This window comes from Bombina bombina, chromosome 1 (assembly GCF_027579735.1).
Source record: "Bombina bombina isolate aBomBom1 chromosome 1, aBomBom1.pri, whole genome shotgun sequence".
NCBI classification, from domain to species: Eukaryota; Metazoa; Chordata; class Amphibia; order Anura; family Bombinatoridae; genus Bombina; species Bombina bombina.
The window spans coordinates 1,037,258,763-1,037,280,305 of NC_069499.1; the positions used below are offsets into that span (position 1 = coordinate 1,037,258,763).

Genomic DNA, 21,543 nt, shown 5'->3' on the forward strand with positions numbered 1-21,543 from the left:
TTCAAATTGACTTTATTTCTAAATTGCGGGCTGTTATGCTTGCGGGTGCGCAAAATGCTATAATTTATTGCGTCATTCTTGGTGCGAGAATTACGTTTGTTGACATATTTTCGTAATTTCCGGCGTCTTAGTTGGCGCCAAGTTTTTTTCACGTGGTTGCGTCATGTATGACGCACGTGTTTGTTGCAGACGTTCTTGGCGCCAAAAAATATTTTGTCAGTTGTGGGCGTCATACTTGGCGCCAGATTTCTGACATTATTTAAGTCTTTATTTCATTCTGCTTCTGGTTTTCAGAGGCTTATTTTGTTTGCATTTTTTTCCCATTCCTGAAACTGTCATTTAAGGAAATTGATATTTTGCTTTATATGTTGTTTTTTTCTCTTACATTTGCAAGATATCTCAAAAACTGTTCCTGTATCAGAAAACACTGTTGGATTCCTGATGACTGATATCAGTCCTTCCAAAGCCAAGTTAATTTATTTTAATGTTATGAATTTTTATCTTTAGCTATGGTTTGTAATAAGTTATCCTGATAAGCTTTTACATGCAGAGTCCATCAGTATTAATGCATTATCTATTGCTATTCATTTAACATCTAATGTACAAGATATACCTAGGAATTTATAAGAATATTTTTCAGATTCTATTCTAAAGGCTTTGTCTGCCATCCTGCCTTCTAATAAATGTAAAGGTCTTTTTTAAACGTCTCATTTAGTTGATGAATTTTCAAATGACCGACAACATACTGGATTATCCTTCCTGATGATGATTTATCTCATTCAGAATATCTTTCATCAGATATTGACACTAACAAATTTACTTTTTTACTTTTAAATAGAGTACATTTGTTCTTTGTTGAAAAGGTGTTGATTATATTGGATATTGAGGAGACTAGTCCTTTTGATTTTAAGACTAGCTAACATTTAAATTCTGCTTATTAACCTCCTGAGGTTTTTTTCCAGTTCCTGATACTAGGGAATGGAATAGGCCTGGGACTTCTTTTTTTTAAATATTATTCTTTATTGAACATTTTCCAGTTTTACAACAGGTATGAATATTAAAAAGAAAAGAAAAAAGAAAAAATAAGAAAATATAAAAAAGAACAAAACAATACAATAAGGGTCATCACAACAATTGTTCAAGAGAGAGGTAATTCATCTACCAGCCGAGTGAAGGCTGAAAAGGTGTTTTACAATAGGAACACCAAAACAAGTATAGAAATGGAAGGGGAGAGGATAGTGTTGGGGGAGTAACAGAGAAGGGAAGGGTAAAGGGTGCGACTATGGGCGATAGCGCTAAGGCCTCAATGGATTTATAGTTTCCCAATAAAATTTAACATGGTTATAGTGTGCCATTTTGTTATTTTTAAAGTAGTAGTACTCCTCTAGGTGAATTAGCTCCTGTGTTCGTGCTTTCCAGGTCTCGATTGTGGGTATCACTTCTGTTTTCCAAGCTATAAGCGATTTCGCTCCATTCAAACATATCTGGAAAAGGTGTGAGCGAAGTTTACAGGAATGTTTGGGTTTGTCATTGAATAACACCATGGCGGGCGTGATTACAAATGATGTATCAAATAGTGGTGCTACAAATCGCTGCAATGCCCGCCAAAAGACCTGTAGCTTTGGGCAAGACCACCATATATGGGTCATGTGACCAGCTGCCCCGCAGCCCCTCCAGCAACCAGTAGGGGACCCAGGATATATGCGTGAAAGTCTCATCGGTGTTAAATACCACCTGGTTATGATTTTGTAATTCATTTCCAGAATTTGAGTGGAAGTTGATGAACTGTGAGTGTATTGATACATACTTTCCCACTGTTCCTCAGAGAACTCTAGTTCTAACTCGGCTGACCAAGTCTGTGTGGTTTTGGGCAGCTGTTTATATAGACAGGCGTCTAAAATTCTTTTGGAAATGGCTAGGGAACCCTTCAGGGCCCCACCGTTTCTACATATGGATTCGAAATGAGTGAGGGGGCGAAGGAGGGATAGTCTGTGGGGGGAGGTTGCTAATAGATGCTTTAATTGGGAGTACTTAAGCCAGTGTTTAAAGGTGCCCTGTAGTATATCTGACAGATTGGGTGCAGATTTCAGGGTGCCCAGATGGAGAAACTCGCAGATTGGAGACGAGAGGCCCAGATCAGAAAATCTAGTATATTTGATCGCGGAATGTATGTTTTGTAACCACTCTGTGTTTTGAAAAATCGGGAACATGGGGGAAAAAGGGGAGGAAATTCCTGGTATGTGGTTCAGAATATTGTCCCATGTGCGGAAAATGTGTTTATACAGAGGTGATGGTTTTTGTTACTAACGGTCTGTAGGTAGGAGGAAGCCAACAAAGAGGACCAATTTGAGGAGATTGGAGTATGTGCGAATCTAGTGATATCCATGCTTTATCCAGGTGTCCTACATGCCAGTCTAGCACGCGTTGTAATGTGCCCGCTTGGTAGTACTGGGTGATGCAAGGAACGGCTAGTCCTCCCTTTATCTTTGGGCGATACAAGGTATGTCTCGCTACTCTAGGTCTTTTGCTTCCCCATATAAATTTATTAAGGATTGACTGCAGCTGGTCTAGGTATGTTTGAGGGAGGTCTATAGGAACTGTCTGAAAAGTATACAGGACAAGAGGTAAGATGGACATCTTAACCACTTGCATTCTGCCCCACCAAGAAAACGGCTTGGACTGCCAGTTTTGGCTAGTAGATTGGATCCGCTTAAGGAGTGGGAAGTAGTTAGCCTGAAAAAGGGAGCTTATCTTAGGGGTGAGGGAAATACCTAGGTATTTTATCTGGTCGGTACACAAATGGTATGGACATATCTCTGAAAGGGCTGCAAATTGTTTGGGGTTCATATTTATATTGAGAATATTAGATTTTTGGTCATTTATGTGGAAATGCAATAATTTACCAAATTGACGGAATTCTGCTAGGAGGTGAGTAATCGAATTACGGGGGTCGGACAAAGTCAACAGGATGTCGTCAGCATACAGACTGATTTTGTATTCGGAGGGGCCTATTAAGATTCCTTTGATATTCAAATTGTTTCTGATGTGTGCGGCTAGTGGCTCCATTGCTATTGTAAACAGCAATGGAGAGAGTGGGCATCCCTGTTGGGTTCCGTTATGTATTTGAAAAGGGTCTGAAAGAGTGTTATTGACTTTAATCCTTGCAGAGGGGCTGTTATATAGGTTAAAAATTCTATTTATGGTTGTGCCTCCAAAGCCAAATCCCGTCAGAGTCGAGCTTAGATATGTCCAGTTCAGTCTGTCGAAAGCCTTTTCCGCGTCGGTGGAGACCAGGACTGAGTCGATTTTGGAAGTAGATACATAGTCTATTAAGTGCAGTGTTCGGATGGTATTATCCCTGGCCTCCCGACGCGGAACAAAGCCTGTCTGGTCAGTGTGGACAAGTTGCGGCAATAGCTTGTTAATTCTGGTAGCAAGAATTTTGGCATAGATTTTTGCGTCAGTGTTAATTAGGGAGATGGGGCGGTAGCTGCCCGGGAGGTTCGGGGGTTTATCTTGCTTGTGGATCAGTGCGATGTGCGCTGATAACATATCTCTGGAAAAGGATTAGTTATCGTCTACTGATTTGAACAGAGTGGCTAAGTGTGGGGCTAGAATGTGCTTAAAGGATTTATAGTAAGAGTTGGACAGTCCGTCTGGGCCAGGGCTTTTGTGATTAGGGAGGGATTCAATAGCTGAAAGAATTTCGGCCACCTCTGTGGGGGCGTCTAGCTGAGCTGACTCTGATTGGGACAGGGCCGGGAGACCTGCACAACGGATATAGTCTTCGCAATCCTTTTGGGTTTGGCTGCCATCTAGGGGGGGGGAGTTGATACAGGGACCTGAAGAAGGTGTGGAACACCTCCGCAATTCCTTTGCTATCGTGAATGTCTACTGAATCTGGGGAGGATATTTTATGTATAAAAGAGTTAAGCGTCCTTTGACGTAGAGCTTTAGCCAGTAGTGTGCCTATCTTATTTCCCTCTGTAAAGTAAAGCTTGCGCAAAAAAAAGGCATGTTTCAAAGCTTCCTTATTAAGGTATGTGTTGAGGTCACTCCTGGCTTTTGTCAGTTTTTCTTCTAATAGTCTATTGTGTGGGGAAATTGCAAATTCTGTCGCTGAGTTATTTAAGTTCGTAGTCAGGGAGTCAAATTCTTTTCTCCTTAGTTTAACTAGGTTCGCTTTATACTTAAGGAAGTCCCCCCTTATAACTGCCTTGTGCGCGTCCCACACTATATGAGGTTTCGTCGTACCGTTGTCATTAAGTAGAAAATATTCTGTCAGAGATCGAGTGATCTCCTCGGTCAGTTGCACATTTTTAAGGAGCGAGTCATCAAGTCTCCAACAATACTGGGACACAGGGGCTGTAGGCCAGGAGATCTCTATGGTAACGGTAGAGTGGTCTGTCCACGATACGGGGGTTATGTACGAGTGTCTTATCATGTGCAGGTGATTTTGGTCAATAAAAATATAGTCAATCCTAGATGAGGATCTCTGAGGATACGAATAAAAGGTATAGGTTTTTGTCTGGGGGTGGTTAAGTCTCCATATGTCCACTAGAGACAGGTTCTGTAGGCTGCTCTGAATGTAGCGCAGTGTTGAGGTAGGTATGCAACTACGCCCCAGTGAGCAGTCTAGCGCTTGTGACAGCGCGACATTGAAGTCGCCTGCCAACAACACCAGACCTGTAGCTATGGGCGTGAGAATGTCCAGGGCCTTCCTGAAAAATTTCGCTTGACATTTATTAGGAGCATACAAATTCACTAGAGTGACTGGCTGATTGTATAAGGTGCAACTAATACTAGGATTCTACCTGCTTCATCCTGGTGTTTGGATGTGAGGGAAAAGGGAAGCCTTCTGTGAACCAATATGCCCACCCCATTTGTTTTGGTTGTGTTGTGGGCAAAGTATCCCAACGGGTAGGTGCTGGAAGAGCACGCCGGGGCCGCCGACAGGGTAAAGTGTGTCTCCTGCAAGCAGATTATGTCGGCGTCCTGCTTGCGGAACCAATTTAGGGCGATAGACCGTTTGGTCAGGGAATTAAGGCCTTTCACGTTTTGTGAAAGAATTTTGACACTAGGAGGGCTCATGATGTGTAAGGGGTGTGGTGATTATAACATGACGGTACTGGGACTTCTTTTATTCCTTATTTAAGGTTTTTAAATTGTATCCATTGCCAGCAGTTAGTTTGGAGTTCTGGGGAAAGATCCCAAAAATCAATGGGGCTATCTCTACTCTTGCTAAACATACTACTATTCCTATGGAAATAGTATTTATTTTTCAGTTCCTTTAGATGGGAAACTTGTATCTTATCTAAAGAAAATTATTTTATTTTTCAGGTCCTTTTCTTAGGCCTGCAATTTATTTGGCTGATGTTGCAACTGCTTCAACTTTTTGGTTGGATACTTTAGCGCAACAAGTATCAGATTATGATTTGTTTAGCATTGTTAAGTTGATTCAACATGCTAATAATTTCATTTGTGATGTCATTTTTTGATATTTTCACAGTTGAGGTTAAATCTATGTCTCTAGCTATTTTAGCTAGAAGAACTTTGTGACTTAAATCTTGGAATACTAATTTGATTTCTATAATCCAGATTTCTATTTTTTCAAGATAATAAATTATTTGGTTCACAATTGGATTCAATACTTTCAACTGTTACTCTGGGGAAGGGAGTTTTTTTGCTTCAAGATTCAGTTCTAAGAGTAAATTTTAAGCTTATATTAGTTTTTGTTCTTAATAAGGAACAGAAACCTAATTCTTCCCCAAGTAACATGTTTCTATTTGGAAGCTTTCTTCAAAATGGAATGAATTCAAGCCATTTAAAAGATCAAAGTCAGCTCCCAAATTCGCATGAAGGTGCGGCCCTTATTCCAGCTTAGCTGGTATGGGGCAGGTTAAGACTTTTTTTAAAGTTGTTTGGTTCAATTCGGTCCAAACTTCTTAGATTTGGGTACAGAATAGGATTCAGAGTAAGACCGCCTGTGAGAAGTCTCTTTCTCTCTAGTATATTCCAGCTATTCCAGTAAAGGCTCAGACTTTCCTGTAGTGTGTTTCAGACCTGGAGTTATCTGGGGTATTCATACCAGTTCCATTTCAGGAACGAGGTCTGGGGTTTTGTTTGGAACTATTCATTGTCCCAAAGATAGAAAATCTTTTTGATTTGTCATGTAGAGTACCATCTTTCAGAATGGTGTTTATATGGTCTATTCTGCCTTTTGGTCAGCTAGGGCATTATTTGCCTACAATAGTCTTACAGGATGCATATCTTCATATTCTGTTTTCATTCAGATTATTTTCATTTTCTGAGATTCTCTTTTTTTAGACAAGCATTACCAATTTGTTGCTTTTCCTTTCTGGCCTAGCGACAGCTTTAGGAATCTTTTTAAAAGGTTCTCGGTGTTTCCTTATTTGGACGATATCGTGGTATTTGCTCAGTCTTTTCGTTCTGCAGAATCTCATACGTTTCAACTTCTGTTGTTTCTTCAAGGACATGGTTGGAGGATCTTTTTACCAAAAGTTCCTTGATTCCTCAAGACAAGGGTCACCTTTTCTCCAACATAGGTGTGTCCGGTCCACGGCGTCATCCTTACTTGTGGGATATTCTCTTCCCCAACAGGAAATGGCAAAGAGCCCAGCAAAGCTGGTCACATGATCCCTCCTAGGCTCCGCCTACCCCAGTCATTCTCTTTGCCGTTGTACAGGCAACATCTCCACGGAGATGGCTTAGAGTTTTTTAGTGTTTAACTGTAGTTTTTATTATTCAATAAAGAGATGAAGATTTCTGTTTGTATGAGGAAAATGATTTTAGCAACCGTCACTAAAATCCATGGCTGTTCCACACAGGACTGTTGAGAGCAATTAACTTCAGTTGGGGGAACAGTGAGCAGTCTCTTGCTGCTTGAGGTATGACACATTCTAACAAGACGATGTAATGCTGGAAGCTGTCATTTTCCCTATGGGATCCGGTAAGCCATGTTTATTAAGATCGTAAATAAGGGCTTCACAAGGGCTTATTAAGACTGTAGACTTTTTCTGGGCTAAATCGATTCATTATTAACACATATTTAGCCTTGAGGAATCATTTTATCTGGGTATTTTGATATAATAATATCGGCAGGCACTGTTTTAGACACCTTATTCTTTAGGGGCTTTCCCTAATCATAGGCAGAGGCTCATTTTCGCGCCGGTGTTGCGCACTTGTTTTTGAGAGGCATGACATGCAGTCGCATGTGAGAGGAGCTCTGATACTTAGAAAAGACTTCCTGAAGGCGTCATTTGGTATCGTATTCCCCTTTGGGCTTGGTTGGGTCTCAGCAAAGCAGATACCAGGGACTGTACAGGGGTTAAAGTTAAAAACGGCTCCGGTTCCGTTATTTTAAGGGTTAAAGCTTCCAAATTTGGTGTGCAATACTTTTAAGGCTTTAAGACACTGTGGTGAAAATTTGGTGAATTTTGAACAATTCCTTCATGTTTTTTCGCAATTGCAGTAATAAAGTGTGTTCAGTTTAAAATTTAAAGTGACAGTAACGGTTTTATTTTAAAACGTTTTTTGTACTTTGTTATCAAGTTTATGCCTGTTTAACATGTCTGAACTACCAGATAGACTGTGTTCTGAATGTGGGGAAGCCAGAATTCCTATTCATTTAAATAAATGTGATTTATGTGACAATGACAATGATGCCCAAGATGATTCCTCAAGTGAGGGGAGTAAGCATGGTACTGCATCATTCCCTCCTTCGTCTACACTAGTCTTGCCCACTCAGGAGGCCCCTAGTACATCTAGCGCGCCAATACTCCTTACTATGCAACAATTAACGGCTGTAATGGATAATTCTGTCAAAAACATTTTAGCCAAAATGAACACTTACCAGCGTAAGTGTCACTGCTCTGTTTTAGATACTGAAGAGCATGAAGACGCTGATAATAATGGTTCTGAAGGGCCCCTAACCCAGTCTGATGGGGCCAGGGAGGTTTTGTCTGAGGGAGAAATTACTGATTCAGGGAACATTTCTCAACAAGCTGAACCTGATGTGATTACGTTTAAATTTAAGTTGGAACATCTCCGCATTCTGCTCAAGGAGGTATTATCCACTCTGGATGATTGTGACAAGTTGGTCATCCCAGAGAAACTATGTAAAATGGACAAGTTCCTAGAGGTCCCGGGGCTCCCAGAAGCTTTTCCTATACCCAAGCGGGTGGCGGACATTGTTAATAAAGAATGGGAAAGGCCCGGTATTCCTTTCGTCCCTCCCCCCATATTTAAAAAATTGTTTCCTATGGTCGACCCCAGAAAGGACTTATGGCAGACAGTCCCCAAGGTCGAGGGAGCGGTTTCCACTTTAAACAAACGCACCACTATACCCATAGAGGATAGTTGTGCTTTCAAAGATCCTATGGATAAAAAATTAGAAGGTTTGCTTAAAAAGATGTTTGTTCAGCAGGGTTACCTTCTACAACCAATTTCATGCATTGTCCCTGTAGCTACAGCCGCATGTTTCTGGTTCGATGAGCTGATAAAGGCGGTCGATAGTGATTCTCCTCCTTATGAGGAGATTATGGACAGAATCAATGCTCTCAAATTGGCTAATTCTTTCACCCTAGACGCCACTTTGCAATTGGCTAGGTTAGCGGCTAAGAATTCAGGGTTTGCTATTGTGGCGCGCAGAGCGCTTTGGTTGAAATCTTGGTCAGCTGATGCGTCTTCCAAGAACAAGCTACTTAACATTCCTTTCAAGGGGAAAACGCTGTTTGGCCCTGACTTGAAAGAGATTATCTCTGATATCACTGGGGGTAAGGGCCACGCCCTTCCTCAGGATCGGCCTTTCAAGGCAAAAAATAAACCTAATTTTCGTTAGAAACGGACCAGCCCAAAGTGCTACGTCCTCTAAGCAAGAGGGTAATACTTCTCAAGCCAAGCCAGCTTGGAGACCAATGCAAGGCTGGAACAAGGGAAAGCAGGCCAAGAAACCTGCCACTGCTACCAAGACAGCATGAAATGTTGGCCCCCGATCCGGGACCGGATCTGGTGGGGGGCAGACTATCTCTCTTCGCTCAGGCTTGGGCAAGAGATGTTCTGGATCCTTGGGCGCTAGAAATAGTCTCCCAAGGTTATCTTCTGGAATTCAAGGGGCTTCCCCCAAGGGGGAGGTTCCACAGGTCTCAGTTGTCTTCAGACCACATAAAAAGACAGGCATTCTTACATTGTGTAGAAGACCTGTTAAAAATGGGAGTGATTCATCCTGTTCCATTAAGAGAACAAGGGATGGGGTTCTACTCCAATCTGTTCATAGTTCCCAAAAAAGAGGGAACGTTCAGACCAATCTTAGATCTCAAGATCTTAAACAAGTTTCTCAAGGTTCCATCGTTCAAGATGGAAACCATTCGAACTATTCTTCCTTCCATCCAGGAAGGTCAATTCATGACCACAGTGGATTTAAAGGATGCGTATCTACATATTCCTATCCACAAGGAACATCATCGGTTCCTAAGGTTCGCATTCCTGGACAAGCATTACCAGTTCGTGGCGCTTCCTTTCGGATTAGCCACTGCTCCAAGGATTTTCACAAAGGTACTAGGGTCCCTTCTAGCTGTGCTAAGACCAAGGGGCATTGCTGTAGTGCCTTACTTGGACGACATTCTGATTCAAGCGTCGTCCCTTCCTCTAGCAAAGGCTCACACGGACATTGTCCTGGCCTTTCTCAGATCTCACGGATGGAAAGTGAACGTGGAAAAGAGTTCTCTATCTCCGTCAACAAGGGTTCCCTTCTTGGGAACAATAATAGACTCCTTAGAAATGAGGATTTTTCTGACAGAGGCCAGAAAAACAAAACTTCTAGACTCTTGTCGGATACTTCATTCCGTTCCTCTTCCTTCCATAGCGCAGTGCATGGAAGTGATCGGTTTGATGGTAGCGGCAATGGACATAGTTCCTTTTGCGCGCATTCATCTAAGACCATTACAACTGTGCATGCTCAGTCAGTGGAATGGGGACTATACAGACTTGTCTCCGAAGATACAAGTAAATCAGAGGACCAGAGACTCACTCCGTTGGTGGCTGTCCCTAGACAACCTGTCACAAGGGATGACATTCCGCAGACCAGAGTGGGTCATTGTCACGACCGACGCCAGTCTGATGGGCTGGGGCGCGGTCTGGGGATCCCTGAAAGCTCAGGGTCTTTGGTCTCGGGAAGAATCTCTTCTACCGATAAATATTCTGGAACTGAGAGCGATATTCAATGCTCTCAAGGCTTGGCCTCAGCTAGCGAGGGCCAAGTTCATACGGTTTCAATCAGACAACATGACAACTGTTGCGTACATCAACCATCAGGGGGGAACAAGGAGTTCCCTGGCGATGGAAGAAGTGACCAAAATCATTCTATGGGCGGAGTCTCACTCCTGCCACCTGTCTGCTATCCACATCCCAGGAGTGGAAAATTGGGAAGCGGATTTTCTGAGTCGTCAGACTTTGCATCCGGGGGAGTGGGAACTCCATCCGGAAATCTTTGCCCAAGTCACTCAGCTGTGGGGCATTCCAGACTTGGATCTGATGGCCTCTCGTCAGAACTTCAAAGTTCCTTGCTACGGGTCCAGATCCAGGGATCCCAAGGCGGCTCTAGTGGATGCACTAGTAGCACCTTGGACCTTCAAACTAGCTTATGTGTTCCCGCCGTTTCCTCTCATCCCCAGGCTGGTAGCCAGGATCAACCAGGAGAGGGCGTCGGTGATCTTGATAGCTCCTGCGTGGCCACGCAGGACTTGGTATGCAGATCTGGTGAATATGTCATCGGCTCCACCTTGGAAGCTACCTTTGAGACGAGACCTTCTTGTTCAGGGTCCGTTCGAACATCCGAATCTGGTTTCACTCCAGCTGACTGCTTGGAGATTGAACGCTTGATTTTATCAAAGCGAGGGTTCTCAGATTCTGTTATCGATACTCTTATTCAGGCCAGAAAGCCTGTAACTAGAAAGATTTACCACAAAATTTGGAAAAAATATATCTGTTGGTGTGAATCTAAAGGATTCCCTTGGGACAAGGTTAAGATTCCTAAGATTCTATCCTTCCTTCAAGAAGGATTGGAAAAAGGATTATCTGCAAGTTCCCTGAAGGGACAGATTTCTGCCTTGTCTGTGTTACTTCACAAAAAGCTGGCAGCTGTGCCAGATGTTCAAGCCTTTGTTCAGGCTCTGGTTAGAATCAAGCCTGTTTACAAACCTTTGACTCCTCCTTGGAGTCTCAATTTAGTTCTTTCAGTTCTTCAGGGGGTTCCGTTTGAACCCTTACATTCCGTTGATATTAAGTTATTATCTTGGAAAGTTTTGTTTTTGGTTGCAATTTCTTCTGCTAGAAGAGTTTCAGAATTATCTGCTCTGCAGTGTTCTCCTCCTTATCTGGTGTTCCATGCAGATAAGGTGGTTTTGCGTACTAAACCTGGTTTTCTTCCAAAAGTTGTTTCTAACAAAAACATTAACCAGGAGATTATCGTACCTTCTCTGTGTCCGAAACCAGTTTCAAAGAAGGAACGTTTGTTGCACAATTTGGATGTTGTTCGCGCTCTAAAATTCTATTTAGATGCTACAAAGGATTTTAGACAAACATCTTCCTTGTTTGTTGTTTATTCCGGTAAAAGGAGAGGTCAAAAAGCAACTTCTACCTCTCTCTCCTTTTGGATTAAAAGCATCATCAGATTGGCTTACGAGACTGCCGGACGGCAGCCTCCCGAAAGAATCACGGCTCATTCCACTAGGGCTGTGGCTTCCACATGGGCCTTCAAGAACGAGGCTTCTGTTGATCAGATATGTAGGGCAGCGACTTGGTCTTCACTGCACACTTTTACCAAATTTTACAAGTTTGATACTTTTGCTTCTTCTGAGGCTATTTTTGGGAGAAAGGTTTTGCAAGCCGTGGTGCCTTCCATTTAGGTGACCTGATTTGCTCCCTCCCTTCATCCGTGTCCTAAAGCTTTGGTATTGGTTCCCACAAGTAAGGATGACGCCGTGGACCGGACACACCTATGTTGGACAAAACAGAATTTATGTTTACCTTATAAATTACTTTCTCCAACGGTGTGTCCGGTCCACGGCCCGCCCTGGTTTTTTTAATCAGGTCTGATAATTTATTTTCTTTAACTACAGTCACCACGGTACCATATGGTTTCTCCTATGCAAATATTCCTCCTTAACGTCGGTCGAATGACTGGGGTAGGCGGAGCCTAGGAGGGATCATGTGACCAGCTTTGCTGGGCTCTTTGCCATTTCCTGTTGGGGAAGAGAATATCCCACAAGTAAGGATGACGCCGTGGACCGGACACACCGTTGGAGAAAGTAATTTATCAGGTAAACATAAATTCTGTTTTTTTGGGTTTCCAGATAGATTGTGTCAATGTCTTTGTTTCTAACAGACAAGAGGCAATTTTTATTGGGTTCAGCTTGTCGGAACCTATAGTCTCTCTTACTTCCTTCAGTAGCTATATGCATGGAAGTTTTTAGGTCTCATGACTGCAGCATTGGATTCGATTCTCTTTGCTCATTTTCATATGAAACCTCTCCAGTTTTTAATGCTGAATTAATGGTGAAGGGATTATTCTAGGATATCACATTGAATATCCTTGAATCCCAATATTCAACTATCTCTAACTTGGTGGTTAGATCACCATCGTATAGTTCTACGGGTCTCTTTGGTTCATCCAACCTGGACCGTGATCACTTCAGATGCGAGTCATTAGGTTGGGAAGCTTTCTGGGGATCTCTGACAGCACAGGGGGTTTGGAAATCTCAAGAGGCGAGATTATCTATCAATATTTTGGAACTCTGTGCGATTCTCAGAGTTCTTCAGTTTTGGCTTCTATTTGAAGAGAGAGACGTTTATTAGTTTTCAGACAGACGGTCACAACTGTGGACACTTGCTTGGGCATAATCCAGCTCCTGTCTAATTCTGCGGTCCATATCTCAGGTATAGACAATTGGGAAGCGGATTATCTTTGTCATCAAGCTTTACATCCAGGAGAATGGTCTCTTCACCCAGATGTCTTTCTTTCAAGTTGTTTAGATGTGCGGGCTTCCAGAAATAGATCTGATGGCATCTCATCTAAACAATGAACTTCCCAGGTACCTATCTAGGTCCAAGGATCCTCAGGCGGAAGCAGTGGTTGCATTGACACTTCCTTGGAGTTATTAACCTGCCTATATTTTTCTGCCTCTAGTTCTTCTTCCAAGAGTGATTTTCAAAATCATCATGGAGGAATTGTTTGTGCTGCTGGTGGCTCCAGCGTCGCCACTCAGGTTTTGGTATATGGATCTTGTTCGGATGTTCAGTTGCCAACCTTGGCCATTTCCATTAAGGACAGACCTTATATATCAAGGTTTGTTTTTCCATAAGGATCTCAAATCATTAAGTTTGATGGTATGGAGATTGAATGCTTAGTCATAGAAGTTTCTCTGACTCGGTGATTTAAACTATGTTGCAGGCTCGTAAATCTGTGTCTAGAAAGATTATCGAGTTTGGAAGACTTACATTTCATGGTGTTCTTCTCATAAATTCTCTTGGCATTTTTTTCAGGATGGTTTAGACAAGGGTTTGTCTGCAAGGTCTTTGGAAAGACAAATCTCTGCTCTTTCTGTTCTATTCCACAGAAAAATTGCTAAACTTCCTGATATTTTTTGTTTTGTACAGGCTTTGGTTCGCATCAAGCCTGTCATTAAATCAATTTCTCCTGCTTGGAGTCTTAATTTGGTTTTGAAGGCTTTACAGGCTCCTCCGTTTGAGCCTATGCATTTTCTGGACATTAAATTACTTTCTTGGAAAGTGTTGTTCCTTTTGGCCATCTCTTCTGCTAGAAGAGTTTCTGTTTTATTTGCTCTTTTTTGTGAGTCTCCTTTTCTGATTTTTCATCAGGATAAGGCGTTTTTTTTGCAGCTTTGTGTCCTAATCCTAAGAATTCTCTAGAGATCCTTACATTCTTTGGATGTGGTAAGAGCTTCAAAATATTTTGTTGAAGCTACTTTCAGGAAGACTTCTAGTCTATTTGTTATCATTTCTTTGGCATCTTAGTTACAGCTTTTGATTCATCATGCTTATTTGGAGTCGGGTAATTCCCTGCCTCAGAGGATTACGGCTCATTCTACTAGGTCAGATTCTCTTCCTGGGTTTTTTAGAATGAAGCTTCTGTTCAGATTTGCAAAGCAGCAACTTGGTCTTCTTTGCTTACTTTTTCCTAAATTCTACCATTTTGATGTTTTCTCTTCTCAGAAGCAGTTTTTTGGTAGAAAAATGCTTCAGGCAGCTGTTTCAGTTTGATTCTTCTGCTTATATTTTCAGTTTTTTTCATTATATGATTAAAACTTTTGATTTGGGTTGAGGATTATTTTTTCAGCGGAATTGTCTGTCTTTATTTTTATCCCTCCCTCTAGTGACTCTTGCGTGGAGTTCCACATCTTGGATATTTGCTATCCCATACGTCACTAGCTCATGGACTCTTGCCAATTACATGAAAGAAAACATAATTTATGTAAGAACTTACCTGATAAATTCATTTCTTTCATATTGGCAAGAGTCCATGAGGCCCACCCTTTTTATGCTGGTTATGATTTTTTTGTATTAAGCACAATTATTCCAATTCCTTGTTGATGCTTTCGCTCCTTTCTTATCACCCCACTTCTTGGCTATTCGTTAAACTGAATTGTGGGTGTGGTGGGGGGTGTATTTATAGGCATTTTGAGGTTTGGGAAACTTTGCCCCTCCTGGTAGGAATGTATATCCCATACGTCACTAGCTCATGGACTCTTGCCAATATGAAAGAAATGAATTTGTCAGGTAAGTTCTTACATAAATTATGTTTTTTAAAGTTGTGCAAGATTGTGCTGCTTTGTTCTAGGGTGTAGCTGTAGTCCAAATCAGTCTCTTCAGTAAAGCAGTGGTGGCTTTAGAGCAATGGGAACTTGTGGGACATCATTCTCACTGCGCCTCCCATATGTAGATTGCTGCCCTAATTCAGAATACCTGAGGGATATTTACTCAGGAATTTCTTTCTTTCTCAGGCCCATGGGAGGGAGAGGACCTCTCAAGCCTGGGGTTCTGCCTTGCTGTCAGGCAGACTTTAGAGGTAAGTGCTTCTTTTTATTTTTCTTGGGCTAACACAGAAATGGACGCTCAGAAAAGGATGGGGAGCACTTCACTACCGTTTATTCATAATATGGGTGACACAAAGATAACACTCTTTATTATGTTTTGGGCAGCATTGATCATTAAAATGTTTAGCAGGCACTGGGTGGCAGTTGGCTCTGGTGGTTTCACACATAAGCGGCTGGGAGACATGGTGGTTCATTTTCAACGCCCACGATGGGCGGGGCCTTCCGTTTTCGCGCCTTTTACATTGCACTCCTGTATTAAGATTAAGCAGGGGACGACATAGGCAGAAGGTTCCCATCTCTATCTAGAAGCGCATGTTTTTAGTCGGAACAAGCGCTTCTAGGACCGGAAAGCAGCGGTTCTTGTTCCATATTGAATCCAGATCGTTTCTCCAAGTAAAAGGGAAGTCCTCCATTTCTTGCAGTCAGGTAGGCACCTCAGCAGAGCTGCTGAGGTGTAGAGGTGTCATTTTATTTGGTCTTAAATGCTAGAGAGTACGTTTTTTGCTTGCACAGTAAAAAAAGTTAAACATTTACATTTAAAGTGACAGTAACATTTTGTTTTCACTTAAAACTTTTTACTGCTAATTTGAGGTTTTATTTGATAATTACTCAATTGTGACCTAGTATGGACCAAGGGGACTTGCACAATGTAACTTGCTCCTTATGTTTTGTCGCCAATGTGGAACCACCTATCCCTTTCTGTCCCTCATATATTGAGAGGACTTTGAATTATAGGGAAAAAAAAATTTTCTGAGCCAATCTCCTCTAAGGCGGAAATTTTCCAAGAGTCTGAGGAGAGTCTATATATGCCGCAGCTTTCTCCCCAAGCGTCCCAAATTTTACCACCCTCACAAGCAGTGCCCTGCGCTTCCGCTAATGTCCCTTCTAGGATTACTTTAAAAGACATAGCTTCTCTCATGTCTTCTACTATTTCTGATGCGTTGTCTGCCTTTCCAATGTTGCAAAAGCATAAGAGGAAAATCAGACATTCAGTAAACGAGGTTTCTGACGCAATTGTTGCAATTTCGGAGGTATCCTCCCAAAGACCCGAAGAGGAGGGTACTGCCGTAACATCTGAAGATGAAATTTCAGATTCAGAGAGTTTATTACCTATGACAGACACGGAAGTGGTATCTTTTAGGTTTAAACTAGAACACCTTCGTCTGTTAGGGAGGTTTTAGTAACCTTGGACAACAGTGACTCCACAGTAGTGGTTGTCCCTAAGAAGTCTAGTAAACTGGACCGATATTTCAAGGACGTATTTCCAGTTCCTCAACGAACTACTGAGATCATTGCTAAGGAGTGGGAGAGACCGGGCATACCCTTTTCTCCCTCTCCTATTTTTAAGAAGATGTTTCCAATAGCCAACTCTATCAAAGAGGCTTGGCAAACAGTTCCTAAGGTGGAAGGGGCCGTTTCCACCTTAGCTAAGATAACTACTATTCCCATAGAGGATAGTTGTGCTTTCAAAGATCCTATGGATAAGAAGTTAGAGGGTTTACTCAAGAAGATACATGTACACTAGGGTCTGCAATGGCAACCAGCTGTGTATTGCCACCGTCACTAGTGCAGCGGCGTATTGGTTTGATGCACTGTCTGAGGCCCTCAGGACAGAAACTTCTTTGGATGAGATCCAAGATAGGATAAAGGCTCCTAAACTAGCTAATGCCTTTATTTCGGACTCTTCCCTTCAAGTTATCAAGCTGGGAGCTAAGGTTTAGAGTTTCTCTATTTTAGCTCGATGAGCCTTATGGTTAAAACCTTGGTCTGCGGCTGTGTCATCTAAGTCTAACCTTCTAGCTATTCCTTACAAGGGGAAGATCTTGTTTGGACCTGGCCTGAAGGAAATTATCTCTGATATCACGGGAGGTAAGGGTCATCTTCTCCCTCAAGATAAGAGAAACAAACAAAAAGGACAACTGAGTATTTTCGTTCCTTTCGAAATTTCAAGGGAAATTCTTCCTCTTCTCCTCTAAGCAGGAACAATCTAAACCTGCATGGAGACCCAATCTTGGAATAAGGGAAAGCAATCCAAGAAGCCTGCTAGTGTATCCAAGACAGCATGAAGGGCATGCCCCTGATCCGGGACCGGATCTGGTAGGGGGCAGACTTTCCTTCTTTATTCAAGCTTGGGTTCGGGATGTTCAGGATACCTGGTCAATAGAAATAGTGCCTAAGGATACAAACTGGAGTTCGAAAGTTTTCCTCCCAGAGGCAGGTTTCTACTTTCAAGATTATCTGCAGACCAGACAAAGAGAGAGGCGTTCTTACACTGCGTAGGAGACCTCTCCGCCCTGGGAATAATTGTTCCTGTTCCAGTACAGGAACAGGGTCTGGGGTTTTATTCCAATCTGTTCGTGGTTCCCAAAAAGGAGGGAACCTTCAAACTAATTTTAGACCTCAAGAGTCTAAACAAATTTTTCAGGGTACTGTCCATTAAGATGGAAACTATTTGTTCCATTGATCCAAGAAGGTCAATTAATGACAACAGTGGATTTAAAGGATGCGTACCTACATGTTCCCATTCACAGGGATCATCACAAGTTCCTAGTGTTTGTCTTTCTTTACAAACACTTCCAGTTTGTGGCTCTTCCTTTCGGTCATGCCACAGCCCCCAGAATTTTCACAAAGGTTCTGGGATCTCTGTTGGCAGTGCTTTGATCACGCGGAATTGCAGTGGCGCCCTATCTGGACAACATCTTAGTCCAGGCGCTATCTTTTCAACTAGCAAGATCCCACACGGACTTAGTGTTGTCCTTCTTACGATCTCACGGGTGGAAGGTAAATTTGGTAAAGAGTTCCTTAGTTCCAAATACAAGGGTAACTTTCTTAGGAACCATAATAGACTCCCTGTCTATGAAGATTTTTCTGAAAGAAGTCAGGAAATGTAAAGATCATAGATACTTGTCTAGTCCTTTAGTCCACTCCTCGGCCATCAGTGGCTCAGTGCATGGAGTTAATTGGGCTGATGGTGATGGCAATGGACATCATCCCGTTTGCTCGCTTCCATCTCAGACCTCTGCAGTTAAGCATGTTCAGGCAATGGAACAGAGATTATGCGGACTTGTCTCATTGAATACTACTGGGGCAGGAGACAAGGGATTCTCTCCAATGGTGGTTGTCTCTGGATCATCTCTCTCATGGAACTTGCTTTCGCAGACCATCTTGGGTGATTGTGGCCACAGACGCCAGCCTTCTAGGGTGGGGGGCAGTCTGGGGCTCCCTTAAAGCTCAGGGAGTTTGGACTCGGTCAGAGTCTGTTCTTCCTATAAATATTCTGGAACTGAGAGTGATTTTCAATGCTCTCCTGGCCTGGCCCCAGTTAGCCACGGTCCGGTTTATCCGGTTCCAGTCGGACAACATAACTTCTGATTACATCAATCATCAGGGAGTAACGAGGAGTTACTTAGCGATGACAGAAGAAACCAAAATAATCCAGTGTTGGCGATCCACATTCCAGGAGTGGGCAATTGGGAAGCGGATTTCTTGAGCAGGCAGTCCTTTCATCCGGGGGAGTGGGAACTCCATCCGGAAGTGTTTTCCAACTTGATTCTCAAGTGGGGTCAGCCGGAATTGGATCTCATGGCATCTCAACAGAATGCCAAGCTCCCGAGATACAGGTCGAGGTCCAGGAACCCCCAGGTGGAACTGATAGATGCTCTGGCGGTCCCTTAGACCTTCAGTCTAGCATGCCTATTTCCTCAGTTTGCTCTTCTTCCTCGGGTAATTGCTCGAATCAAACAGGAGAGGTCCTTGGTGATCCTCATAGCACTGGCCTGGCCTCGCAGGATTTTGGTATGCAGATCTGGTGGAGATGGCATCTCTGCCACCTTGGAGACTTCCGTTGAGGAAAGACCTTCTGATTCAGGGGCACTTCCTTCACCCAAATCTATTTTCTCTGAAGCTGACTGCTTGGAGATTGAACACTTAATTTTATCCAAGCGGGGGTTTTCTGACTCGGTCATAGAGACCATGATTCAGGCTCATAAGCCTGTAGCTAGAAGGATTTACCATAAGATTTGGCATAAATATCTCTCTATTGGTGTGAATCCAAGCGCTACTCATGGAGTAGAGTTAGGATTCCTAGAATTTTGTCTTTTCTCAGAAGGTTTGAAGAAAGGTTCAACGAGTTCCCTAAAGGGTCAAATCTCGGCCTTATCTAGTTTGTTACAGAAACGTCTGGCGGATATTCCAGATGTACAATCATTTTGTCAGGCCTTGGTCAGGATCAGGCCTGTGTTCAAACCAGTTACTCCTCCATGGAGTCTTAATTTAGTTCTCAAAGTTCTTCAAGGGGCTCTGTTTGAGCCTATGCATTCCTTAGATATTAAGTTGTTATCTTGGAAAGTTTTATTTTTTTCTGCTCGTAGAGTGTTGGAGCTCTCGGCATTGCAGTACGAGTCTCCTTACCTTATTTTCCATTCAGATAAGGTAGTTTTACGTACTAAATTAGGATTTCTTCCTAAGGTTGTTTCTGATTGGAAGATTAATCAGGAGGTTGTTGTTCCTTCTTTGTGTCTTAATCCTTATTCTCAGAAAGAACGACTTCTGCACAATTTGGACGTGGTCTGTGCTTTAAAGTTTTACCTGCAGGCGATTAAGGACTTTAGTCAGTCGTCTTCATTGTTTGTGCTTTTCTCAGGAAACGTACGGGACAGAAAGCTACGGCTACTTGCTTTTTGGCTGAAGAGGATCCTAAGTTTTGCATATGAGACTGCTGGACAGCAGCCTCCCGAGAGGGTTACGGCTCATTCCACCAGGGCTGTTGCTTCCTCATGGGCATTCAAAAATGAAGCTTCTGTGGAACAGATTTGCAAGGCTGCAACTTGGTCCTCTCTTCACACTTTTTCAAAGTTTTACAAATTTGACACTTTTGCCTCGGCAGAGGCCGCTTTTGGGAGAAAGGTTCTTCAAGCAGCGGTGCCTTCCGTTTAGGTTCACTGTCTTGTCCCTCCCGTATCATCTGTGTACTCTAGCTTGGGTATTGAATCCCATTAGTAATTAAGATAATCTGTGGACTTATTGTGTCATAAAAAAGAAAAGAAAAATTATGCTTACCTGATAAATTTATTTCTTTTTTGACACGATGAGTCCACGATGAGTCGCCCTGTTCTTGTAAGACAGGTTGTGGGTTATTGTAAACTTCAGACACCTCTGCACCTTGGCTTTTCCTTTCTTTCCTTAACTTCGGTCGAATGACTGGAGTGGGGGGGAAGGGAAGAGAGCTATTTATCAGCTCTGCTGTGGTGCTCTTTGCCGCATCCTGCTGACCAGGAGGTGAATATCCCATTAGTAATTAAGATGATCCGTGGACTCATCCGTGTCAAAAAAGAAATACATTTATCAGGTAAGCATAATTTTTTTTTTTTTTTTTTCTGTAATATTCAAGAAATAGATTTTCATAATGGATTTAAAAACTTGCTTTTTTTCCTGTATTTAAATTTAAATACTTTAGCTAAAGGTGAACAAACTGCATCCCACATTCTGAAAGTGGGTGGGTGGGTAGTCAATAAAATAGGCAAATCCCTTTCCTTTGTACCATAATATAATTATTTTATTATTTTATTATTATTTTTAGGCAATTGTGTGATTTTCAACAATACTTACCACATGACATAGTTGTATTACCCGTTTAAGTACTGGTATTGAGCCTATGAATTACATTTCTTCTATAAGATACGACGAGTCCACGTATTCATCCTTACTTGTGGGATATTATCCTCCTGCTAACAGGAAGTGGCAAAGAGCACCACAGCAGAGCCGTCTATATAGCTCCTCCCTTAACTTCACCCCCCAGTCATTCTCTTTGCCTACTCTAAGTACTAGGAAGGGTAAAGTGAAAGAGGTGATAAAATGTTAGTTTTTATTTTCTTCAAGCAAGAGTTTTTTATTTTAAATGGTACCGGTGTGTACTATTTTCTCTCAGGCAGCAGGTGGGTGAAGACTTCTTCCTGGAGGCTGATGATCTTAGCATTTGTCACTAAGATCCAGAGCAGTTCCCACAGAATGGCTGAGGAGTACTTAAGAAACTTCAGTGTGTGGAACGTTTTTCATGCTATAAGCAGTGAGGTATGTTCAGTCATTTTTTTCTGGAGAGACTGTGGTATTTCAGAATTGGCTGACAGTATCCCCATGAGGGTAAGGGTAAGCAGTAATCCTAAAAGAAGAGAGGTATTACTAAGCTTGCATATAGGGGCTAAGAAAAAATGGTTGACACTGTGTTTGAATGTTTGTGGGCAAACATTTATTTAACTGGGAGTGCTGATAAGTTTTTGGCAGGAACGTTTTTGATGCTTTAATGAGAGGGTACACTTGGCTTCTTTTTGGGTTTAAGAACCCACATGGCTAGTTTGAGACCGCTCTGGTGTGGTTCATTTGGCCTGAGAGACATTGAGTGAGATGGGCGGGGCCT

The 21,543-nt window shown here is 42.4% G+C and overlaps 1 protein-coding gene across 1 annotated transcript in view; it reads left to right on the forward strand.

Moving 5' to 3' along the window:
• YWHAB (tyrosine 3-monooxygenase/tryptophan 5-monooxygenase activation protein beta) overlaps window positions 1-21,543 on the forward strand; it is a 201,650-nt gene that overhangs the window by 158,418 nt on the left and 21,689 nt on the right. The gene's annotated exons all lie outside the window — the stretch shown is intronic.